The 27,101-nt window shown below is 46.9% G+C and overlaps 1 protein-coding gene across 3 annotated transcripts in view; it reads left to right on the forward strand.

The window, feature by feature from the left end:
• Positions 1–27,101, forward strand: part of NOS2 (nitric oxide synthase 2) — a 206,535-nt gene that overhangs the window by 8,751 nt on the left and 170,683 nt on the right. Inside the window, exons 2-3 of one of the 3 annotated variants that reach the window (XM_069615012.1) lie at positions 1,616–1,661; positions 23,661–23,731. The exons of 1 other annotated variant lie outside the window; for it this stretch is intronic. The gene's annotated coding sequence lies outside the window, so the exon portion shown is untranslated. The remainder of the gene's footprint in view (positions 1–1,615; positions 1,662–23,660; positions 23,732–27,101) is intronic. One more of the 3 variants, XM_069615011.1, reaches the window with a different exon arrangement.

Raw genomic sequence — 27,101 nt, forward strand, 5'->3', positions numbered from 1 at the left:
AGGCAAGCAAATCTTTTTTTTTATATCTGAGCTGGCATTTGCAAGGATGCTGGTATAAATAAGAAAACGGTTTTTCAGGCCGCATTGATTGAATTATAAGGAAAGGTCCTACTTTCCATCTTTGATAGCCATTTCTCAAGCTTTATTTAAGACAGGTGCAAGCTTGTGGCATTTACCCTTAAAGCTAAGAGAAAGGAACGAGGTCTGGTTCCATTGATCCTAAAAGAAACATCATGAATACAGTCTGACTGATATATTGCCGGGATGATGATGAACCAGTAGAGGAATTTAGCAACATGTAGGGAATTCGTCAAGGCTGATTTCAGTCTTTTTCATAATATTCAAAGAGTAGGGGCTATACCCTTCCATGCCTGCTTTGTTTTGTGTGGTTCATTATATGACACTGCGCTTCTAAAGCATTTGTAGCTGACCTTTTAGAAACCCACTGCAGCCCCTGTGGATATTGCAAGCTGTGAAAATCAAAAAATCAAGGTCATATGTGAATGTTTTTTGGACAGTACAAATTCAAACCATTTCAAATCCAGCTGTTTAGAGATTGATATTGCAATGTGGAAACTTGTTTGATTACCTGATTATATATTTAGCTTGGTCCCTTACATGGTATCTCCAAAAGAAGAAAAATACGTGCCTCCTCCGGGGGATAACTCGCAATTTAAGTGCTTATCTGTGACATGAAGGTCAGCTTTTACTAAGCTCAGTCGAATCACGAAAAGGGCGACCCTTCTCTTCACCCTTTTGAGGCCAATACATTGAGCATTTATAAATGAGTAATAATAACAGCTTTAATTACAGTGTTTTGAAGTGGTAGGAACTCAGCAAGAAGCACTGTATAAAAACCTTTAATTATTCCTAGAGAAACACTCATTAAATTAATCAAAGTTATGTGAATCAGTCCACCAGTCTGAACCTTGACACACCAAATTTCACCAGTTGGTAAATTGTTTGCCTCCTTTGTATTAGTTCTGGAAAAATGGATGATCGCTGAAAACATACTACACCCATTGCAGACAGATTGTAGACCTGGGTCGGCAACTACGCACAAAATGAGGCTGTTGGATAAGCTGATCCATGAGGCCGCCACATGGGAAAACCTGGGTTATACTTGATTTTCGTGGATTTCTCAGCGACATTTGATTTGATTTTTTATTTTATTGGTAATTTGTTATGCACCTATACACGTGTGTCTCAAGGCGCAACAAGTCAAGGGCGGCATGGAGGAACGATCCTACTAGGCTTTGTACATTTGGAACATGCAAGTGCAGGTTATTTTATAACGCATTTAATCCTGAGATTGATTTCAAGTGTGGATCCGGGATTTGAACCCGTGTTGCTCAGCATGGTCTTGCATCCAAGACCTGTGCGTTGCGCACAAAGCATTGAGTTAAGAATTAATTTAACCGCCCAATACCTTGGCAGAAGTTCAGAACTTTAGGGTGCCTAGCATTGTTATTATCAATCATAATAATGTTGCACACTAACTCAGGAATCTAAGTTCAGATGGACGGGGAAGGTATGCTGTCTAGAACAATCAAAATTAACAGGGGGGGGTCAAGCAAGGGTGCGTGCTTACCCCTCTGTTGTTTAACTTTTGCAGAGAACTGCTGGTTTCCTGGTAAATATTGGCAACACGCCCCTGGCAGGTATGTTATATGCTGACAAACTTGTATTGCTGGATCGTACTGTCAGGGGTGGGACATTTGAGTTCACGATTTATACGGAACGCTGCCGAAAATTACCTATTGATAAATATGTCCAAGACCAAGGGTATGGTGGTGACTAGCCATACATTCAATCGTACAACCCTGGGATTCGATATTTGCTCCATTGATTACATGGAACAATACCCTTACCTGGGTTTGGAATTAAATTACAGAGGGGATTATTCTAACATCAAAGATACGAAAAAAAGGAAAGCCAGCAGTATGACTGCTGCTGTTATCAGTACATTTCCTAAACAAACTGCAGGCTACTCAATTGATGGCATTTTAATGTTGTGCAAGCAATGTTTCTGTCCCGTCATTGTATATGGGCTGGATGTACTTGCTATGAGAGAATTTAAATGGTTGGATGTACTAGATGGGCGCTTTTGGCGAAAAATACTGAATCTTGCCCCTCCCACAGCGATGGAATACCTGCGCCTAGAGCTGGGGTTGGTTTCCCTCAGAAGTCAGGCACTGTTGTGGCGTGGCTCTTTGTATATTAAGACCAAATCCAAAACCCCATGTCCTTTGTTGAAAATGGTAGGACATCAACCAGAGCCTGCTCAAGCTGTAACAGAAGAAACACCAGCTTCGACAACCTAAACGATGACTGTCTTTCCCCCATTAATTGGTTCCCCGATTTTAAGAGAAGTACGGGGTTTGCGATGTTGGAATTCATTTTTAAAAAGAAAATGGAGCAGTGGGACTAGATCCATAATTACGATAATTTAAACGCTGCACGTGCTTACCATCACGTCTGTAAGGTTCATACGTATCTTAAAAGGCAGGGTTACTTATTGCAGAATCCAAGTCTGGCAGTCCGAAATGTGCTATTGCGCCTCAGAATCGACCAGCTTCCCCGGGCTGGGCCCAAAGGTACTGCCGCATTTGCAAACACCAGATACATTAGAAACATCCAGACACGTGTTTACCGAATGTGGTAAGTTAGGAACAGTTTATATGCGTGTGCTGGGTCAATTCGCGAGCCATTATGAATCAATGAAATCGGAAGAATGTTGGGACTACTGTATTACCGCCGACTCGACGTCTGTACAAATTGCACTTAACTGTCTGTGGCGACGCATTACAGTGTTTCTGGAAGATCAACTAATGAACTAATTAACTGATGGTTGTATATACATTTTATGCAATTTCTCTTTTAAATGGTTTTTATAATATTGTGAATTTTGCTCTTTATATTATGATGAGAATTATATGTGATAAATTGTATGGATTAATCTGTAAAAGTTCGTATGAACTAAAAAAAAAATAGCATAACAGAGAGAGTTGGAGCCCCTCAAACGTTGCAGGGTTCCACCAGACGTGGTCACGTCAAGCGTGCATGTCGTAGCCCTTTCGTCTTTATGGAGTTTATATCATTACCTTCATCGAGTAATTTGATAGTATAATGAACCTCTGACAGTGGGGGTGCACAGGGAAGAACAGCAGGACAGGGTCAGAGCTAGTCATCTGTTACCATCACTAAATTGGGCAATACTGCAGTCGAGAGTCTTGCCAAAAGCCGGTGGGGCCGAGGTAGAGTGAGTCACATGTGTGATGTAATTTACTCGGCGTCCATCTGTTAAAAGATAAAAATGTGACACTTCAGTAGGGTTACCAGATTTTCAAAACAAAAAACCGGGACGGCCAACAACATAAAAGAGGGACTACCCCATCTCAGCCGACCAATTAACGCCCCTCCCCCAACACGCCCCCACAACCACCCCAAACCATATTTCCAGTACTTCTCATTTCTATAAACTGTATATAATCTCCCTAAAAGGGCGGCAGACCTGCGGCAGTGTCATCCACACGTCAATCAGACATGATATTGACGCCACTTTCCCGGCATTGGCTACTCTGGGAGGGGGGGAGCAGTACAGTTAGGCCCCATCCCACTCTGTTCCTTGCTGAGTTGCGACCACATTTTGTTCAACTACTTTGTCGTATGCTTTGTATCAAACCGGGGAGCAGACCCCTAATATCCGTGAAATATTCGCCCCCTTAGATGTTCAACAAATCAAGCGGATCGCTCGTGAGGCAATACATGCCTGTTCCCAGGAGACCTGGGGAAGGGTCTTGGGCATTCGTGAGCTTGAACGCTAGCTGCCAAAATACGGTTCAGCCAGTGGTGGAAATGGAAAAAATGTGGTGCGGGATCCCACAACACAAGGGCTGGGGTGGGGGAGTAGATGGGGAGGCGGTGCCCCAGGGGGCGTGGTCTAGAGGGGGAGGGGCTCGTAGTGGACATCCAGATATGCTGGAATACTTTAAAAAAAAGAATTAAAAAAAAGCCCGCATGGCAGCATTGCCTTTTACCCCCGGCTTTGGCACTGGTGTGTAATGCACAATGCTCGCTACATGTACAACTAAAAGGAATGAATGAAACTGAAAAGAGGTGGACACAACTGGGCATGGCTGGGTCTGTGCGTTGGTGTGGCTGCCTTGTCCCTGGGTTTCAGCTCCACAGCACAGCATTCACCCTCTTAGCCAGCCACAACAACTGTGGAAAAGGGAGCAAAGAACATAGCCATCAGTCAATTGTGTCAAGGCATGTGTGGTATACACAATAGTAACTGTAGCATGAAGTCAGCATGAGACAACCAGCAGCGGCCACACACACACACATGCCCATGCCCTACAATCAGAATGTATACAGACACACAATTGTAGGACAAATGACAAATCACAATGAGACATGCACATGTGAACCCAGCACATGAACATGTGCCCACATACACATGACAACAAAACATTCCACATCACAATACCTGCAGTGACCCACATATATCTTGCAGGCAGGGCCATGGGAAGGGCACCTGTCCACATGTTTCCATAGAACCATAGCATGGCTTGCAATATCACTTCTTGCACTCGCGTAGACATGCATTGCGGGAAAGAAAAAAACAGGCCTGGCTCAAGTATGCCCACATTGAACAGGGAAACTTGACAGCTACAGTCTAGCCAGTGGCACCCAAGCACAGGGCGGAACCCCCAGTCGTCCGAGGTTCTGCCTTTGATGCCTTAGAGCTTTGCCCTTCAGAGAGGATTAGGGCCCGCGACTGCCTCGCAGATCGCCAGTACTCTTCCCTGGGACTCCTACCGTATCGCAGGTCCTGCCTGGGCTGTCAACTGCCGGGCTTGCTTAGCCTCTCCCTCTGCTGCCAGGCCTGTTGGTCCACACATGCTCTGGGGCCCTGGTCCGAGCACAGAAGGGCCTGTCCAGCTCCTGTGCCACATATCCGTCCTACAGGGAGACAATTCCCATTGACAATCGAGCCCGGCCGAGAGACAAATGTAGCAGACAGCTGGGCCAGCGGCGACTCAGGCCATCTGGTCGGACCGCCTAGGCCAGATGGCCAGTTGGGCCAGGCCAACAGATGCCCTATGGTGGCAGCTCAGGAACAGATGGCCGGGTGGCCATGACGTCATGCCTGCCTTCAGGTCATTGTCCATGGTCCGGGGCTAACACCATCCATGGGGTGATCCTCGATTAGAAGGACTTGGGCCCCATGAGCAACGCTGAGGAGTCGGTTTCTGTACACCACATTTCCTGTGCCCGCCACCGGACAGGGATTTGGTGCTGGGCACTCCCTGTTAGGAAAGATTCCTATTTATGTGAAGTTTTCCCTCCAGTTGTGTACCCCCCAACGTTTTGCTGCTGTTTTTACACCTTAGTCTGACTTTACCAATGGAGCACAGCCTCCAGTTGCACTCCCCTGGGCTTTTCGCTCACTTTGTTATGGGGAAACTGACATGCCCTTAAAGACAGTCAATACTGTGAGACTTTGTTTCCTTTAGTCCTCTACAATGTTGCAACTTTTCTGGAACATGTTGCAAGTGCACAATGTACCTTACAGTACAGTGTACTTGGGTCTTCCTGTCATTTCCAAAGGCCCTAAACACTGCCAAAGGATTTTTTAGGAGAAGTGCAGATGTGCCTTGGACAGGGCTGGTGGCAGCTTATCTTTTCATGTATTTTTAAACCATTCTTGCCATGCAAACCGCATTTACCGCGGTTGGCACAGAAAGGTGGCCCGGCTCCAAAATGGCCATGCCACAAGGTTCTTTGTCCTGTCCTTTAGCCATCTTGCCCCTTCAGCTTCCCCCAGTCGAGCCGACCTGGGTCAGTCCTTATCCGGGCATGCATTCTCCTGTGAAATGCCAAGCTTTTGCAGGCTTCTGCATGCCTTGTGTGTGTGCCCCAGGATGTGGGCTGGACTGTCTAGTTGCAATCCATATCCTCAGTGGCAGAGTCTGGTGTGCTGTGAATGACTGGGACCACCATGGTCCGTGATTGGTTCATGTCTGGTGTGACTGTATGTGAGCAGATCTCCCATTGGGTCCTCCTTTGGCGCAAAAGAGATTCTGGATAAGAGAAGGCTCCAAACACCCATACCAAGTCGATCTCTTGAGTTCTCACTGAACGTGGAATAGGATCCAAGCATCCTGAAACTAAGAAGCCGAGTCGAGGAACCGCTCGTTACCCACTGGAAGGGTTGGCACCCTAAGCCCACCGTTGTCCTGCTAAACCCCTCTGCATCTGATCGAACTAGATGGTCTGCGAAGATGCTTTGACCCATTAGAATAATGTGACCAACTATTCTCAGCACGTTCATCATACCCTGCAAGTAAGCCTTCTCGGAAGTGTCCCTGGGCCAACAAGTGGGTTGACCAGTTTACGCAGGACCTTTGCTCTGACACCGCCGCCGTTTCAAGGAGACCCTTGAAACTTGCTACATTGCAAGCTCTGTGTTCACGGCACTCTCAATCCGAATTTTGTACACTTGGCATTACCATATCTGAAGTAAAGAGAGAGTGCCCGAACCGGAGTACAGGCGGTTACTGTGTCACCCCGCCATGGTGACGAACTTCGCAGGTACCTTGCTGCTATGACCCCTGTGCCCTGAAGCCTGCTACAGTGAAACTGGCCTGATCCATCCACCAGGAGCAGAGAAATCACCACTGTCCCATTTAGGAATCATCACTGTAACTTTGCCGCTGAAAGCCGCAGAGCCGCACAACTACTGCATTTGAACCTGCAACCGAAGTGGACACGACTGCCAAAGTTTGGACCAGAGTGCACCAGGGGTCAGTGAGTACTTGCAACCCTTACCAGTGGCCCCTAGCGCATCCACCTACTTTTACGAATGCGTGTCCCCTGAGGGCCTCTCTCCTTTCCATAGATACCCTGAGCAATCAAACCATTCCAAACTCCTGGAACCTGTTCTGCCTTTTGGGGAGACCTTACACGAATAGTGGGAACTTATTATGCACCACCTCACCCACCTTCCTGAGTTGCTACAGACCCTACAAGAGACTCTGGTTTCACCCTTCTGCACTATGGCGTGCACCAGCACCTGAAAGTACATTTGAGCACTAGGCTCCTCTCAACGTAGGGACTGGACTCCCTTTCATTTAGGTATTGAACATTGCAGAACTGCCTAAAGATATTTCACACTGCTTGCTTCCTTCCCCTGTTGGTTGTGGACCCATTCTGTGCGTTTAATCCTTTAGGCCACTTGATCTTGTACATATGTTTTGTAGTAGGATTGTATTGTCTTAAACGTTTTACTGTTGATAATTACTGTGTGTTGAAATTCATAGGCTTTGGATAAATGTATTTGTATTTTTAATATATATATATATATATATATTTATACAACTGACTGGGAGTGATTTGTAAGTGTCCATTACTCTGTGTGCTCATTGAGGTCTTTCAGTCACCCTCACCCCTCCTGAGACCTAGTCTTGACCGCCGCCAAAGCTACCTTGATTGGTCTGGCTTGTCCAGAAGGTTACTCTGTTCCAAGAAACTAGGCTAACCTTCTGAGCCTCTACCCACCAGGTCAGAGTTCAGAAATCCATATTAACAAATTCGTGTACAGCGGTGGGATAGGACTGAAGGTATCCAGTGTTGCACACTAGTGAAGGCATTTCAGATTACCCCTACCCAGGACACATGCTGACTTTGTAGTGATAACTGTAAAGGCCATAGACCTATCTGATATAATGGAAACAAGTACCCTTTAACCTTACATGCTTCTAAGTCAGAAGCATTGAGAAAGATGGGTACTCAATTGTTGGCTCAAGGTCCAAAATTGGAAATTATCCAGAAAATGATGGAATGGCAAGAGATGCAACTCAGTGCCATAGCCTCAGATGAGAGTGTAGAAGGAGATGGAGCTGCTTCCAATGACAGAACTGACAGTTCTGTTGCTGCCCTCATACATGGTGCCCATGAAGAAAGGGAGGATGTAATGTCCAATGTTTCCTCTGCAAGCTCTGCTGCTGAGGCCATGCTGGAATTAAAGAAGCAAGAGCTGCACTTTAAGCAGAAGGAGCTTGAATTTCACATGGCTAAACTGAAGATAGAGCAGGCAGAAAAACAGAAGGACAGGGATCACCAGTTGGAACTGACCAAGCATCAAGTTTCAAATGGATCCAGGGGATCTGGACATGGGTTTGGGTCCTCCTCTCATCCAAGATCTCTTAAAGATCTGCTTAGTGTGTATGATGAGAAGAATGACATTATGGACTAGTTGAATGCATTTGAGTATGCATGTGAAGTTCAAGAGGTTGTGAATGCTGATCAGATTGCATGGTTGCTCAGCAGACTACCCCATTCTGGCTGCAGTGCTATTATGGAAATGTCAAAAGCTGAAAGAGTAGATTTTGCAATGCTGAAGCAAACTCTCATCTTAAAGTTTCAGAAGACTCCTGCCCAATACATGAAGAGGTTTAGAGAGTACAAAAAGAAAGAAGGAAGTATGTTGGTGTCATATGTGACTGATTCTTTAAAGAACTTGAAGGCTATAAGGTCTCCACCTTCGAGGGTATGGTATGTCTTGTCATGCTTGAACATATTTTTGCATCTTGTTCCCCTGAGCTTAAGCCACATTTGGCACATTCAAAGGAGTTAGATCCTAAGAAGCTGGCCATAGTAGCAGATTTGTGGGTGTCACATAGAGTGTGCCATAAGGACAAGACTCATCCTGGTAAGCAGGAGGAGGGGAAAAAGTCCAAAGATAAGGAGGGTGGGGGGGTCTCATAATACCTCCTCCCAAAAGAGCCACAAAAAGAAATGTAAGGGTAAGTCACAAGAGAACACACAGGGTAGTGGAGGTTATCCTTCAAAACAGAACTCTGGTTACAATAAGCCTCCCTATGTCCCAAGACCAAGTGGATCCTGTGTGGCTTGTGAGCAAGTGACCCTGTGAAGGGGGACCCAAGATGTGAGGTCAAAACCTTGGGGGTCCACTCTGCTAATCTGGCCTTCTCCTCCTATGAGGAAGAATAGATTACAGGGGCATCCTTCTCCTCAGACTCCTTCCACGGTGGGATAGATTCTGAAGTACCTTTAGTTTCCCTTGGTTCCTGGGAGCCTAAAGTCTCAAAGGCTTATGCTAGGATTCCTGATAATACCAAGCACTACTTTAAGTACAGTGTGCTGATTAATGGAGTAGATACTACTGCCCTTAGGGATAGTGGGTGCAGCAGAACTGTAGTGGATTCTACCTTGGTAGACCCAGAGGAAGTTGCCAGAGCTCCTCTGTTACCCACTAAGTTGGCTGATGGCCCACATTTCAAGTTCCCAGTTATGCCTGTAAATCTTACTATACATTGTACAGTGGTCAGGATTCCAGTGAGCATTCAGAGAGATGTCCCAGGAAAGGTCTTGCTTGGGAATGATCTCAGAGCTTTGGGCTTTGTGGGAGACACAGCAGAGAGACCCTGCACAATCTCACAAACCAGGGCTTCACTGGCCAAGTCCAATGCCTAGCCAAGCTAAAGGGGAAACCAAAGGCTAAAGGAGTCAAGAAAGACAGAAGAGGGAAAGAAAATATTCCCCCTAACTCACCTACCACTGAGGTGTAGGTAGTTGGTCAAACACCTGAACCTGAGGAGGAAGAGGTGTTACCTGAAGTATTTGATCCCAATGACCATCCTGAACTGCAAGTGTGCTCATTGAAGTCTTTCAGTCACCCTCACCCCTCCTGAGACCTAGTCTTGACCGCCACCAATGCTACCTTGATTGGTCTGGCTTGCCCCGAACGTTACCCTGTTCCAGGAAACTAGGCTGGCCTGAACCTCTGCCCACCAGGTCAGAGTTCAGAAATCCATCTTAACACTCCCCTCCTCACTTGCAGTTACTGAAGCACTCCTTGTCAGTTTCTCTTTCTCCACAGACAGCCATGGGACACCACAGACAGACACACGCGGCACGGCCAGCTGACCCGGGGGTAGGGGAAGGTGTGTTGTGTCATTAGTCTACTGCCATCACCACCACCCTCAGGCCATGGTAGGTACATGGTCCTGCCATCTACATGTGGGGAAAACAGGGAGCGCAGGACACTCCAGCAACAAGCCTCAGTGCCAGGTCCAGGGATCCAGTGATGGTACTGATTGGGGACTGACCTTAGGGTGACATAGGGAACGAGGTCCCTGCAACGGTCCCAGCCATGCCCTAGGGAGGGTACCCGGGGCGATTGACATCCAGGCAACCCCAAGACAGTCGTAGCCCCAGTATGACCCCTGGGCTGCACAGTTTATTCAAAGTGTCGATGATTAATGTGTCCTGCAATTCACACAAATTCTCCCAGCCAGCTGCGTTCTTCATTGACACGCAAGACGAGTGATTCACTGGCAATTGTCACAGGCACATTTTACAGACATCGCACTAAACCTGCCAGTGCACTAGAGGCTGGGGGTAGGCAGTGCTGCCTGTGTCACCAATGTTACAAGACGGCCCCGTGCCTTGTCTATCTTCCCCACTTGTGAGTCAGCCAAGACCATTGGGGTTTCACACAAATGAGTTCCAGGCGCTCAGCCCAGGAAGCATCCCTGCTGTCTCCTGCAGCAGCACAATAGGGCTTTCCACAGTGACAGAGGCAGGCTGCTCTGCCATGGGCCCATCCAGCGGATCCCTTCATCCACCCACCATGACCTCCTTTTGGGGGGACAGAGAGGATAGCTGTAGGTGGCAATGGGGGGGTCAGGTGGGACTTATAGAGTCTTGTTAGGGGTGTCCTTTCTGGTTAACCCAACCCTGCCGGACATCCATGTATGTCTGCTGTGTGGCAGACCCCTCCGGTGGAAGGGATCCCGCTCTATGGTGCCTGGTCACCCACGGGCTGTGGGTGTGCGTGTCTGGGATGCAACCAACATCGTGACCATGGCTCCGTTCACCTATGGAAAACTTGTTAGGACTTTTACTTCCTCTGGATATTCAAGTTTGATTGTCTTCTCAGCACCCCGTTGGATCTGACCCAAGGACCTCACTAAACCATCCAATCGGTAGTACCGACAGGCATTGTTTAAGGGCAGGGAGTTAATCAACGCAAGCTTATGACCAGCACTCACTGGGAATTCCTTGTTCATGGGAAATAATTGAAACCCCAAACCCTATCATGAACGGGGTGCACCAGGTTACCTGCACCTGTCGTGTAAGTGTAGACACATGCAGATCCATTCAGCATAGCACGCGTGCAGCTCCGGACATCTAAGGCCAACACAGACCTGTAATTGTTCGATCTTGTGTGGCTGAACGCCACTTGTCCCTCTAAGTAGTCGAACGCCTCCATGTTTGGACCGGGGTGAGGTTTCTCGATAAATTAAGCCGCTGGATTCACTCCTGGTGGTGTACTTCTATGGATTCTTTAAGTTACCACTATGCAACCATACTGCCTCCCCCACCCCCGGAACCCAAAAACTATGATTACCCGCAAGCCGCTTTGCAGGACAATGGAATAACACTACCGGATCGCTAGTCGCCATTGCTTGTGGTTGATATCTGATTGTGTTTGAGCCTGCAAATTACATTCTTAAACAATGAAAACATTCTTAGCTAATGCTTTTGCTTTGGTTTATCTTGCACCAGTCCAAGAATGTCACCTCTAGTGTCACAAAACAAATGCCCCCGGCCATCCATCCTATTCATGGTGCCAGTCCTGAAAAACAACTAAATCGAACCAGAGTTCTACTTTATTATTCAGATATTCAGAGCTCAAGTGTCCATGTGACTGGCCTATTTTCAACACTTTAATTTTTCCTAAGCAAATGCTTTGGAGAGAGGCAGGGGGTAGGACATGCGGTAGGTCGCCTCACAGTGCACCAGCAGCTCAACCCCAATATTCAACTACGAGATTCTTAACTTCAGAAACTTTGACATACGCTATTGGAGCTGGAATTACTGCAACTGCTGGCACCAGACTTGACCTCCAATGAAAGTATTTAAAGTGTACTCATTCTAATTACCGTGCCTCATAAGCATCCTGTATTATTATTTTTCATCACTACCTGCCTGAGTTGGGAGTGGGTAATTTGTGCGCCTGCTGTCTTCCTTGCTTTGGTAGTTGTTGCTCCGGCTCCAACTCCAGAATCAAACCTTGATTCCCAGTTAACCGAGGGCATTTCGAGCTGGAGGACTGGACATTCGGCCATGCCTAGCTCAGTGGAGTGAACTGACGGGCTACAACCTCCCACATACAGGTGCACCTCCCATTCTACATTGATTTGTATATGTGCAGTCTGTATGACTGACTCCTTTAGCTGGTCCAAACAAATGTCTTATGTTATTATAGGTATCTTGCCACATCCAGTGACCACACCCCTGAGAGGGTCCCCCAGCACCCTATTTCCACCGTAGTCCCCATTCTCTCTGTTGAACACTGGCCATCCTTACACCAATGAGGAGGCCCAGTGTTAGGTTGAGGTGGTGAGGGATTCACAGCACCACAGCTGTACCAGCAGTATGTTTGTACACTGTCAATCTGGTTCATGACTGGTGAAATATGCACCCCAATAGTGACATATCATGGCACATGTAGGGTTTGCATGGATGTTGTGATTTGGTGATGTTTGGATGATGGTCACTGTCACTGAAGATGTGAGTTGTCCCACATATCTCTGTGTGTGTGCATATCTCCTTGATCAGCTATGCATATGATTTGGGCTTCTCTGAGCACAACCATGACTTGCTTCTTGGAGAGAGTCTGCTCAGGATTTTCCTGTGTACGTGCCTCTGATGGTAGCTGATGTAGTAGCTTAAGTATTTGCATGGCATTCAATTTGCACTCCTGTAATGTCAGCCTTACATGCCATCTCCTGCCATGTGCCATGTCCTCTGGCCACTCTGTGATCAGGGGTGGACTGGCCTATTGGGACCTCTGGTGATCTCACAGTAGGCCTCTGCACCCTGGGCCTCATTTGTGTGGTGTTTCCACATTTTCTCATGGGAATCGGGTTAGCTTTGTAGTTGAAGTGTGATATGGCGTCACTTTGGGTATCATTTCCATGGCCTTATTTCTTAATAAACAATGACCACTAGCGATCCAGAGACATTATTCCCATGACCCGCCAAGCAGCTTCCAGGAAACCAAAGTCTTTGTTTCCGGGGAGGGAGGGTTGGGGGGGTATGGTTTCAAAGCTGAAACTTAAAGGAATTGACGGAAGGGCCCCACCAGCAGTGGAGCCTGCAGCTTAATTTGACTTAACACAGGAAACCTCACACTGCCCAGACACAGGAAGGATTGACGGATTAATAGCTCTTTTGTGATTCTATGGGTGGTGATTCTTAGTCGGTGGACCGATATGATGAATGAGACTCCTCCATGATAACTAGTTATGTGGCCCCCAACAGTCAGTGTTCAACTTCTTAGAATGACAAGTGGAATTCAGCCACACAATATAGAGCAAGAAAAAGGTCTGTAATGCCCTTAGATGTCCGGGGCTGCACGCGTGGTACACTGAATTGATCAGCGTGCGTCTAACCTACACCAACAGGTCTAGGTAGCCCACTGAACCCCTTTCATGATAGGGATTGGGGATTGCAATCATTTTCGATGAACGAGGAATTCCCAGTAAGTGTGAATCATGAGCTTGCATTGATTACGTCCCTACCCTTTGTACACACCGCCCGTTGCTACAATCGATTGGATGTTTCCGTGAGATCCTCGGATCAGCCCCACGGGGGTCGGCATCGGCCCTGGCGGAGCGGTGAGAAGACGCTCAAACTTGACTCTCTAGAGGAAGTAAAAGGCATAAAAAGGTTTCCGTAGGTGAACCTGTAGAAGGATCATTAACGGCAGAGCAGCCGGAAGGAGAGTTGTGGGCCTGACCTCGGTTATGTCCCAGAAGTGCACACCCCCAGCCTGGGACCACCCTCACGCTATGGTACAGCCAGCGGATTGGTCTGCTGCCTGGGTGCATGGGGAACCAGGTGTCGGGGAGTGGGATCCATTCCACCAGAAGGGTCTGTGACCCAAGAGGAACAGGGGTATCTGGCAGGGTTGGGCTGATCTGCTGGAACATATCCAAACATGCACGAGAGGGGGAGCCCCGAGCGCCCACCCACCCTCTCGGAGCCAGCCACTGAGCCACTGTGCTGGCCGGGCGCTCCTGTCTCCAACCCTGCAGCGGGCGGGTGTTGGCAGGGGCCACCCAGTCGGAAGGGAAGTCCCGAGTGTGGGCAGCCAGGAGCCGAGGGAAACCTGGCTGTTCTCAAAGGACGCCTCTACGGGCGGATGGTGGTCTGGCATGCCGGGTGTACTCTGATCCGTGGCACAGGCGGGCCTTCTCGATGGGCGAACGTTGAGGTGCCGGCTGCCTATGGCCATTGGTGAGCAGTGGCCAGGCTCACAGGCACAGCGGGTGACCTTACCTCGTATCCAGTTGCCTGGAACTCAACCCTGTGAAGATGGCTGGAGTTTGAAGACTCTAACGTTCCCACCCGATGGCATGGGGAGGGTCGCAGTATCTCATATACACCTCCTCATCTTGCATTCTTGTGGTGCCTGTTAGGAAGATTCTGGTCCTCCCCATCCTCATCCTTCTCCTGCTTCCATGCAGTAGGATCGGAGTTAACAAAGCTGGATACAGCATTGTGGCAATCCTAAATTAGTTGGGGTTGCATAGCGCTTTTTATACGTGGCCTTTCTTTGCACTTTGTGCTTTCTGACAGGTTAAGGGAGGCGGTAAGATCGGTTTCCTTAGGAGTCTGACAGATTGCACAATATAGATTACTCTGTGTTTGATGAGGGCGTGCTGGTTGTTTGAACGGTGCCTCTCTCTCCACGCCTAGGTTCTTCCTCACTTTCTTCATTTAATGTGCATTTTGCATGTTATCCCCCTTTTTTTCTACTTTGTGCTGGCCCTTCCAACGTGTTGCGCTATGTGTCACGCAAAGCTCTCCTGCACAATGCAAAGTAGGGCAGGCCAATGGAAAGTCTGATTTGTAAATCAGGTTTATTCACTTTGCGCCATGCAAAACGTTTTGTGAATGAGACCCGGAATGCTGTGCCGGGGTTCTAATGGGCAAACTGCTGTATTTGGGGGGTCATACTGGTTTCTAACAGCACACTATTCTATTACCTTGGTCAGTGTGCCACTACCACCTAGCAAGACCCAACAAACATGGCATTCCTGGCCTACATGTGACCATGTCTAACGATTTAGGAATGAATAAGAACGTGATGCTGGTTAGGAAATAGCAGGATGTTTCAACTAGCGGAAATAAGACGTGACTTCGTGTGTCAAGTAGCTGAAACAAGACTTGATGTTACGACATTAAGACTAAAAATGAATTACGGCTCGACTTGTTTGACGTCACGGTCACCTAGCTGAGTTAGAAATCCTGTTCAGGATGTCCTGCCTCCCGTGATACGCCCAACACGCTACTAAGCATTGGAAATCAGCCACAATTTCCTGCAATCAAACACTGCCTATCATAGCAAAGTGCGTGGCCTGGGTGGGCCTTTTTCCTACCACAAAGCCTCTATTTGATGTATTAGGTTATATGCCAATCCGGGGAGTCCACTGAGCTGAAATGTTGGCAACGCATCATCTTTCCCACTTGCCAGTGGTGAAGATAAAGAGATGTGCTCCGTGTGTGGCATGGAGTCCTCCTCTGGGTGGAACTTCTATTCCTGTAAAGCTGCAGTGATTAGAATCAGTGGGCCTTATTCCATCGCTGTGATTTCCATCAACTCCCTCCCTATTTATCGACGCCATTTGTACTTTTATGTGCATTATCTCACCCGCCTTAACATCCATGTATTCTCCCATTGGATTATTCTGGCTTCCTCTGACTGGGCCCTCTATGCTTGGACTTTTTTTATTGTGTTTTTCATCACTCCCAATTTATTTTTCCTCGAAATCTGTAGCTATTCTACAGAACTGCTCCTGTTATGTGAGCATTCCCCTCCCCCTGCCGGTTATTTTGTCCGATAACTGTTTAAACTTAACTTCTGCAACAGACTGGGCCTACAATAATTCCTTATGAAAATTCAGGGCGAACCCTTATAATTTAAGTGAACAATAGTTTTATAAAGTAAAATAAATGAACATTAAAAGGGGATACTACTGTTTAGCTTTTCATTATTTAGTTTAATGGGGAAAAAAGTAGTACACGTTTTCTCCAGGCTCATTACTGCTTTATAATAAATGGAAATCTAAGAGAAAGGGCCTCATTACACGGTAGGCGGAGGACCAAGGTGCTATCAGCACCTTGGTCCATGCCGGTAAAATACCGGCACCGCCTTGGTGGAAAGGGGAATTACCGCCCTATTCCAAGGTTGCCGGGGCGGTAATTCCCCCTTCCCCCATTGCCCTTCCCCATTCCCATTTTTGCCCCATAGGGCTCTATGGGAATGGGGAAGGCGCTAATTACGGTGCCGCAAATTGCGGTACCGTAATTAGCACCCTGGTCCCTTTGCGGGTTGGTTTTTAACGGCTGCTAAACAGCAGGCGTTAAAGTACCTACCCGCAAAGGGACCTCGTAGTAAGGCGGTAAGGGTTAACGCTCACCGGTACCATTACCGGTGACCGTTAACCCTTACCGCCTTCCGTGTAATGAGGCCGACTTGCATTCATAGTTTTTTTACGTGGACAGGGAGTAGACGGATAATTAGTTTGATCATTTCCTAACTAGACTAAGGAGTGCTTCAGAAGTCACACAAAGGGGAAACTTAGTCCAGTGCCTTGTGCCACCACCCGCTGCTAATTTCAGGACGTTCTTTCCTTTTGAATATAGACATTCTGACTGAGCTACTTTTCGAGTTGTCAGCACAGTAGGGTTACATTCAGGGTCATGGAGGAAGAGAGCAAGGGGTCATTGTTTTTTCTTCTCGCAGATCCACACCTGGGAGGACGAGAGAGGTCCAAACACAAGTTGGTAGGCTCCTATCGCATGCAGGAAGAGATCAGCGGATCCGAGTCCCCGCCTAACCCACAGAGCAAGATGAGGAACTGACAAGAGGTAGAGGAAAAAAAACCCTCAAAAATATCACGCCTCTTATGGTGGATGTGGATCTTCAGATGGCATGTGCTTGTGGTTGTCAGCGATGGGATGGGGCAGCTCCTCTGGCTTTCCTTCTGGTAGCCATGGTTAGGAGTATGACGAGACACTATAGTAAGGGCACACAACTTTAGCACTCGAACCTACATACCTATCCGCTTTTCAAGAAACCCGCTGAATATGTAAATGAGTTCCAATTTAGATCTATTGGTTGCGCATTACTCATGAACATTCATGATGGACAAGCTGAAAACGTGGCTTCTTTACAGCCCTCAAGGACTGCAGCTGTACACCCATGTTCTAGAGAATGGCAATGAGATGCTGCCACAGTCGGCCTTCAAGTCATCCTTCCACCTATAGAGTTCAGCCTTCATGTTGCTTTAATGCCTGCTTACGCAGGTGGGCTTGGTCGGTAAAGGCCCTCTTGCCTGGGACAAAGCAAGCGCCACTGCGAGGGCTCAGGCAGGGCCGTTAATGCCAAGCCTGCCTGTGAACGGGTTTTAAGGCTGTTAGTGACGCGGCACCCGTCGACTGAGGAGCTGAAAGGTTCTTTCAGGGAAATTACATCTGCAATTACTGTGCTTGCCCTATTTCCCGTAAAGAAAGCACAAAAGATAGCCGCAACAGATAGAACAAAGGGAACTTGTCTCGTTACTATATATTTTGCCTTTCCGTAAACGTGGGGCCAATGCCTGCAGGTGAGTGGGGACGGGAGTAGCAGATGAGGAGCTTAGGGGCAGTGGAATGAGTGCACAGCTCTGGTGGGATGAGTGGAGGGCTGCTCAATGCGGTACATGGTGCCAGCATGAAGAAATACAAGTTACTGTCCAGGGATGACGCATGGGAGGCCCGCAATGAACATGGGAGTCCACTGCCAGAAAACGGCTGTGTTCTGAACATCCTGATTGGCCAGCACCTCTCACTTGGGTACTACTGAAGAATACACCGCGATGAAGGAGAGATGTTTGATGTACAAGGCATGCTGTAAATCTGCTACAACTTGAATGTTCTATTCTTTAGATGGGTATAATAAAATCATTGTATCACACATTATGCAGGACATCTCAGTTGGCAGTTTCATTATTGAGACCGGACAGCTTGGGAGAATTAAAGATAAGACTACTCCTTTTTCTTATCAGTACTATAATTTGATATTATGAGGACCTTCAATATGTGTCCTACTACTCAGCTATGTAAATAGTACAGTTTGTGTGGCAAGACAAGGTTTGGGCAGACATTAGAAACACTGGGACCGGTTCATCACACTCATGGGGGTAGTAGCAGGGCTACTGTGCGTACTGTGACTCCGCCCTATTCCCTTGAAGACATGTCATGGCCTTGATAACTTTTGTGACGTCACACATACTTTAATAGTCATGAAAACAAAAGATGTGGTTTTTAAAAAGTCTGACACTAATTATAAGCCTACTGAATAACTTCGATATAATAAAGGGGAGACAAAGTCACTAATGTCAGTTCCAGTGTCACAAACGTATTGGTCTTCAGTTCCATATTGGTTCCTGCGATATGGCACTGTTGCATCTCAGCCCCTATGTCCATTCTTCCCTAATCCCCCCTCTCCATCCATGACTGTTAGACCATGGAGACAGCTGATCTGAATGCCAAGGAATCCTGAGTACGGCCTTAACAAGGTAAGCCATAGGCTACAGGCTTCAACCCATAAAGTAGTAGAGACCAGGGATTGCCTGGTGTGCTTGTCATTTGGGCGCATACCCGCCCTTGTCATGTGCATCGGTATTTATGGGGAACATTTATTTTTCAAGATGTTTCGACTTTGGAACATTCTCATTCCTTTCTCATGCTTTGGCACACAATTAACATTATTTGAATCTACTGTTGATAACAAAAAACAGTAACTTTGTTCCTTTTATTTAACATGTGACCTATGCTATTTAAACCCCTTCCATCTCAATGAAAATTACCCAAGTTTCTTGTGATCCTAAAGCATAATCTGCAACTAAAACAATCCACAACACACGTACAACTTGCCTTTAAAGTAGTACTCCTAGAGGAATACATGCTTCCGTTACAATCTGATCAATGGCTGTTTCTCCCGAGGCCATTTACTCACTGAAGGAGTCCAGGGATCCGCTAGACAGACTTCTTGGCATCCCATTGTGTCCTGAGATATGTTGTACCAATGATAACCTCACATGACTTTCTGTTATGTTTTTACCTAAATGCATGCCATTGCATTGATTCATTCAAGCCTGATGGTCTCAAAAAATGTGATTGCATAATCCAGAATCATTCACATTGTTTCAAAGTGCTAATTCTATCACCAGAGGACCAGGGCTCTGCTTTTAGTTTTTGATTATTTGTGTCCTCCTGTGCGGCATGCAGTACCCATCCAGCAAAGTCCAGAGAGTTGGAGTTAGCTAGATTTGGGCTTTGTGTTGCAGAGAGTGATGTGGAAGATGTGCTCTCCAGATCACACTCCCTAGCATGCTATGAATTTGAGAGATGTGTGGTGCCCTACGCAGGCCCTGCTGAGAGTAAGAGTTAAATGGACTTTACCTAATTTTAATGTACAGGACAGCTGTGAGGAATATGACCATCTGCATGGTGGTTGTGTGCTCGCATGGGATTTTTTGAAATTTTAAATGAAATTGCATGATGGTAGATCAACCTCCAGAACATGTGTGGGACTAATCCGAACACATTTTCCTATGCTCACCGCATGACAGACACATAGACCTATGTACTCTGGGTTGACACAGCCAACAGGCGCATTTAGTTGGAATGTGACAGCCAATAGTACACCAAGGCATCTCAGAAGGGTGAGGGCAAAACCTTCCTCCTGCCATGGCCAGCCTAGTTAAATAACAAAGGCTCCATGGATTCGCAGTAGCCTCCTTTGTTGGCTCTGCTGGGGGCAGCTTTGCATACTAATCAGAGTTAATTCAAGCAGGCCCACGGGAGGCCTGGTTGCAGGGCTAACAAAGGACAGAAAAACCCCAACAACCCTTTGATATGCATCTTTGTCAACCTAAAGCCAGCTACCGCCTCTTAGTATCAAGAGCAGTGGAATGTCATGTCTGTGACAGCTGTTTACAGTAGTCATGCCCGCAGGGGGACCCCATTCAGAAGGTACAAGTATGTGGTTTGACGGCGACTGAAATTCTGGTCTGGGTGAAGCTTCAAGGGAGGACTGCAGCTTTAATCAGGAACCACAGAGAGCTCAATTATCCAGAGAGACCCTTTGATCCACAAAAGACAGATGGATGGCTGGAACTTAGTATTACATGTTTTCACCCCTTAACCTTTTCTTTTGCAAAGCACTCTGGTTATGTCCTCACGCTTACAGGAGATTGTTGGTGAGGATCCAGGATAGGTTCATTAAGGTAGGCTTAGCCTATAGCAATTGCTGGGGTCCATTTGGCTTTAAAAGAGGGTTGAGACCCTCTTTTGGCAGATCATCTGAAGACTTTGCAAGGAGTAACAAGAAGAACTCATTTGGACCCTGGCTGAAGGTACAGTCTGCCTTACAGCTTCCGCCAGTGAAGGAAGGCCAGATCCCTCCCCTAAACATCTCCCAGGGAACAGAGGGAGATACTGAATCCAGAGAATCCACCAGCCGCTCCAGAACTGGTACCCAGCCAGCACACAGCGTGCCCTGCTAGGCTCTGCAAGCATGCTTCCTAAGTGGAAAGTGCCAGAGATTCTCTGAACCAAACTGAGGACAGTGTTGCAGGCAACAACCATGTACCTTGGTTTGGGCCGTCCGCCTTAAAGGATTACACAAGCCCAGTGAAACAGCTAGGAGTGCATCGACAAGCATCAACCAGCGTCTACCTTAAAGGACATTTACGAGCCAGTCGAGCCCCTAGAGTTGCAACCGACTGCACCGCTGACTGTTGTCACGCCGCTGCCGCTAACGTCATCCGAGATGCCTCGACCAATGCTTCCGACCCGCCAACCTGCTCTGAGACAACAATTCCTGACCCAGAGCCAGAGTGTAGGCCAGCCTGCAATTGTCTATCCGGCCTTGCTCGCCAAACTGCCTGCTGCCTGATACCCGCAGCTGTCTCCCAACTTGAACTCTGTCGCAGGAGCTGCAAAGCACCTTGAAACTGACTCGACCTTCTACAAGCGCAAGGTACATTGTGGTTCTGTCACCCAAATCCTTCTTCGAAGGCCCCTAGTGACAGTTTACAACCCATTGCTCCCTTTGCGTTGAAACCAAATTTGCTTGAACTATTGCGATTGATTACTTTACCAACTACCCTCCTGTCAGTATCCAGATTGCATCCCTTTTCCTTCTTGAAACTGTCTGTCCTTTGCATTCCTTTACAGGGTGGGTTGTATTTTGTAGAGTGCTAGAACTGTCTGTTGAATAATAATAAAGTAGATATTTTTATACAACCTTGACTGGACAGTCCCTTTTATCATTGGGTAATAATTGTATTTTTGCTTTGATGCAACTAACCAACGATACACGACCTTGCAGAGATAAGCCTGCTGTTCCGTTCACGTTACCAAAATGGACATGGAGGCTTATAATTTGATTGTGTTTCCAATCTGTTCGGATCCCTTCTGGTGTACTAGAGGTGTGGGGTTGATTGATGGTTTAGAAACCGGTTTTTATCCCTGGACCACTGGTGCCCCAGAACTTGATTTGTCACAACGGCAGTAAGGATTTGTTGAAACCAGGTAGAAGCAGGTGCGTCTGATAAAGGTAGAGAGTATGATATAGTTGTAAATGTTCAGGGGCCTGTGGAGGAACGTGAATTTCACTGCACAGCGAACAGTGCGTTCTATGGGAAGATGGCGTTATAGAAGGCTCGCATGTATAGATCTCTGTGTCTGGTGTAGGAAGGAAACTAAACACGGGACAAAATTGTGTTGGTAGACGATTGACTACACAGAGTTGTGTATGTGTGTTGACATATTTTTTAGGTGGTTTTGTTAGGTTATATATGATACACTAACAACTGCAAGCATGCAGGAGCAACGCAATGGTCCCCACAAAAGTTTTAAAAACCACTTAAAGCTTTTGTGATTACACACAAAGCTACACTTTTGTGGGGTGCATCTATTTCCTTTTCACATCCCTACAACGCACACACATAACCCTGTGAACCTCATCTTTCGATGATTAGTAGGACGCTTATCACTGCCGAAGGTTTCGCACATGTGCGTTGTACGTTAAATGCGGGCTGACTTTTGTGAATAGGCGTAAGTTATTACATTTTGCAGGTGTTTGCCTCACTTACTCTTTGAAAAGCTTTGTATACTAGGCCCTCGTATGCTTTGTATGCTTAGCTTGTTGTCTGTCTGCCCCACTGGACAATATTGAAGGTGTGTCCATCTGTAAAGAGATTTGATGCACATGAATTCCGTTTTTACCTGCTGTTTTGGCCTGTTTTTCTGTAGGCTCAGGGGACTCTATTGACTTGCCTTGGATCACAAGGCATGTCAACGTGCAGACAACCCTTTGTGGAATCATGCCTTAACCACTTGACCAGTACAGAAACCTTTCCCATTTTACCCTCAGGTCAAGCCCTCCGCTGAGGTCATGTTCTCGCTGTATATAGTTTCAATTTGAGCAGCAAATGATTTTCAAACATTCCACTATCAAATCAAAATGCCTTTGTTGATTCGGCCCTTTATCACAATATTGTGTAAACTATTCAACATTTATGACTAGGTCTCATTGCAGTGTTTAGGCCACATGACTGGATGGGCCCATTGCTTAAACTTTACATCCTTACTGACGTTGGGTCAGCCAGCAGGGTTCAGGCACATGACTGGATAGGCCCATTGCTTAAACTCTTCATCATTAATGCCATTGGGTCAGCCAGCAGGGTTTAGACATATGATTGGATAGGACCGTTGCTTAAACGCTTCGTCCTCTATTGTAGTGGGGTCGGCCAGCAGGGTGTTGGCCAAGTGGCAGGATGTTATCATTGCTTAAACTCTTGAACAGTTGTCAGTGCTGTGCCCCGGGTTTTAAGAGGACAGGGTGGCTCCCACCTTTAGAGGGCGTAGAGCCCACTTTTGGAGGATAAACACACCAAATAATAGACCTAATAGGGCAGGGCTTGCCTTGAAAAGTTGCTTTGGGTGCTGATGGAGTTGCCCTGAACTCCATGAGCACCCAAAGCAGATCTGCCGCTCTAGGCGGGGAGCTGCTTTGGGTGCTGATGGAGTTCAAAGACGCGCTGAGGTCCCCCCGGGTATCGCTGCATCTCTCCCGCTGCATGTACCCAGCCAGCCTTGTTTTTTCCTGCTGGCGGGATGGGCCTGCCTCTAAAATGATAATCTGATGGAAACCATCAAGGAAGAGGGCTTAAGGCCCTGCCCTGTCCGACCTGTGCCAAAGAGACTCGGGAGACCAGGGGAGGCAGCGGCAGTCTGCGACTCGGTGCAGAATGCGGGCTGCCCCAGCTCACGCCGAGGGCTGATCATGTTATAGGAAACGGCCGGGCCATCCCAGAAGAGCGTTTCCTTAAGGCTTGCCTTCTGCAATATGCAGCTCTTCGGGGGCTGCTCTCGAGTTGTGAAGGGATGTCGGCCCAGCCCCGCTCGCAGGTTTCTTGGCGCTCACTCTGTCATTACTGCATTTCAAGTCACCTTTTGTCGGTGTGCAGGGACTGATGCTTCCTTCCTCTTTTTGTCAGAAGCGGCCCGAGGCGGATTTGGACTCGCGGGAGGTCCCGAGGACTTGGCAGTTCAGCAGAGAAGAGGAAAGGTGAGCTGTTCTTTTTAACCTGCTAGACAACAGTTTACAGTCGACGCTGCAGGCGAACAGATGAGAGCAACCTGTCTGGTAGTGCTCCCAGACACTTGGGCTCTGCAGAGTATGGCTGATCGCAGAATATCAATGGCCACTTCTCCATATAGCGCCAAGAGGCCTTCTTGGGTCATTGTGATGTCTCGGATTCATAAGAGCTTGAAGTATCGTAGCGCAGCATAACAGAACAACATAATACAGTGATCAAAGTTGCTGGGCGCTATGTAATGTAGAAGAACCCAGAAAGGCAGAGACAAACTACATCTAGTAGCAATCTTTAGCTACATGAGTACTATTAACTCGGTGGCATTCATTTTCCTCCTAGTCGTAATTTGATAGCGGGGACCTGCAACGTTTGCACTCAGGCGTTGCCAGGTCCCCACCACCATATTTTTGTCATTTGCACTACCACTACACTAGGGAGTGCAAATATAAAGGGGGAAAGGGTGTGTGCACGCATGTATTTCGCCTTTTGCACTTCACATTTGCACTCTGCAGTGCAATTTAAGTAAACGCTACCTAGCATGCTGGCATGCCAAGCAGCGTTTTCTTTTAGTTGTGAGCGCCACTTACAATGAAATGCTGCCTGACAGACTCTGTACTGGAAATTCGTTTATTGTTCATTGTGAACACTGCTTAGTAAGCAGTATTCACAACGAAAAATAAATGTTGTCCGACATGCTGGCATGTCGGACAACGTTATGTGTATTTTGTTAACCCTGCCTGCTTTGTGAGCATCTCAAACAGTGTTTACAATGGCAATAGGAAATCATTAATTTTATGATAGCATGAGAATCTCATGCTGGCATGAAGTCAAGTTGTTTTTGAAGTCGTGGGGCAAACTGTTAAGTGGGGCCATGCGCCTTCCAAAACAATGAAAATTCCCCATAGTATGAATGAAGGCGTTAAAACAGACGCCTCCATTTACGCTATTGGGACTTCAAAAATGAGCTCCTCTGAAGGTTATTTTCCTTGTGATGTAAGAAGCATGCATAAAACCTTTATGCATGCTTTTTACGTTCCGCCAGATTGTCATTGGCGGGTTGGGGATATGCAATGGAATTACCGCTTCTGCTAACCCATCAGCTCCATAGTACAAATCTTCATGCATTTACGCCAGCATCTGAATTTGTTGCTTGTGGTAATGGATTGCGTTGGATTCGTATGCAAGTTGCCTAATTTTTACATCTACTAAAAGCAGAAGATTCCAAAATTTAAATTATGCCTCGCAGGTGTAAATATGTGGCATTTACTCACTTCGCACTACAAAGTTCAAAAAGAGGTGGCAAAGGCAATGTGTCCATCTTCTCTTTGCTCTTCGTAGTGCAAATAATGGAAATTGCATGCAAGGAGCATCTTGGCACTTAAGTGCAAATACAACCCTGTGCAAATTACTTGTTTTTTTAAGATACTTTTGAGAATTTGTCAAAAGATGCATAAGGTCACTCATAGAACCCATTTAAAAATGTAAAACGTAATTGGTCAGACCCTCCAGGATTGTGCGGCATGAAATGGCAAATTTTGCGGCAAAAACCATTATTTATGGTGGTATTTTTGCGGCACGATTTATATTGACTGGAGGGTGCAAGATTGGTACATTGCAGGAAAGAGGCTGTGTGCAAGGCTACAAGAAAGCCAGGGTGTCATTGTATGTATCTTTTGTATCACTTTAATAGGAAGAGTCCTAGATGTCTCTGGCTTGAAAGAACAGTGTGTGTTTTGGCTATGTTTTTTGGTTTAATGTGCATGCCTATTTAATATTAAGCATATTAATCATTATCAGTTATAATGCTGAAATATTCCCCTTCTATTTTCTCCAATCCCCCAAACACCCGCACACCTCTCTCACCCAACACACCTCACGCGTCTTACCAATTCCCCATCACACTTTGTATTTTTTAACCTTTCTCTCAATCATACACGTACTCACATGCTCTGTCACACTGCCATGTCACAATTTGCGCTCTCCGGTCCCTGCCAAACTCCAAATCATAATCCCAACTCACGCTCCCCAGTTCCTCCCACAAATATACAGTCCTTCATTCTTGCGTGCTACTTCTGCATCTTGCATCCTTTCTCCCGTTCTATCGCGCTCTTCCCTCATCTTTTCTCCCAATCTGCAGCTTACTGCCTCTTTCCGGCCAACCCATCTCTGCTTTTGGCCCACTAGTACCCCTGAACCCACGCTCCTTCCACTTTCTGGCCCACCGCGCCCACTACATCCGCTCTGCTCTCTTGCTCACCGCTTCGCCCTCTGCTCCACTACTCTCTCTCTGATCTCCTTTTGCTTTCTTTCCTTCCACTCCACAGCTCACCCATCACTCACCCTCTCTCCCATTTCTCACACATATTGTGACAATTATACATTTTTGAAAACTGTAGATTTTGGGCCAGATGCTCAAAAAATTGGGCCTCTAAAAATAGAGCAGAGGATATGCTGTTTTAGATAACCCACTATTGGAAATGAGCAGACCACCTTAATCTCAAAGGTGACCTGTGCATTGCCACGGGGCTGAGCTGTAGCGCAAATGATGCGCTGGCTAGCTGCCTTGAATACGTTTCTGTTGGAAGCGCTCTCCTGACAATGGTCTACAGGCTCCCCGTGCATTTCATATTGACTGGCCTTTAAGGGTCCTGCCACTGTAAAATGCAACCCAAAAAAATACATTTCTATCCCATTTGGGTAATGCAAGTGAGACAGCAGCTGTCACACTTATTTTTTTTTCAAGTTTTGCATGAGTCAGTAGGGTCAGTAAATAATGCAAAAACTGGCATTTGTTTGTGGGTGTTTTTTTAAAAACTGCTGTTTTTGCGCTTTTTTTTAAACAGCCATTTTTCACGGCATTTTGCGGGATCGCAAAATCTCTATGAGCTGGAGCGTCTGGTGATACGCAATGGACTACATTTTTTAATTTGCAGTGCATGTGGAAGTGAGGTTTGCATCACGCCATGTATTGGCTCCAGGGATATTTCCTCCTCGTGCTGCCCGGGAGCTGTTCTTAGCACCTGCTTATGAAATCTGTATTTCAATCTCTGAGAACCTCTAAGAAGGGGACAGATAAAGACTGGCCTATGGCACAGAAATTATAAGATTCACTTACTGGTTGGGGCTTGTTAAAAAACCATAAGTGCTGGTTAAGAGTGTGTGTCAACCACTGCCTGACATGAAGCAACTGACTCTGCCCCAGCCCTACAGACCTTGTAACGGCACCATGGAGTCCCCCGGCTTTTTGCACAAGCAAAAAGCCAGCTTTCTCCATAAGGATCCATTGTAGAGGCCACCTGCTATGCTATGCGCACATGTCAGGCAGAGTTTACGCAATTTGCA

Source organism: Ambystoma mexicanum, chromosome 9 (assembly GCF_040938575.1).
Source record: "Ambystoma mexicanum isolate Mex_15411 chromosome 9, UKY_AmexF1_1, whole genome shotgun sequence".
Taxonomy (NCBI): domain Eukaryota; kingdom Metazoa; phylum Chordata; class Amphibia; order Caudata; family Ambystomatidae; genus Ambystoma; species Ambystoma mexicanum.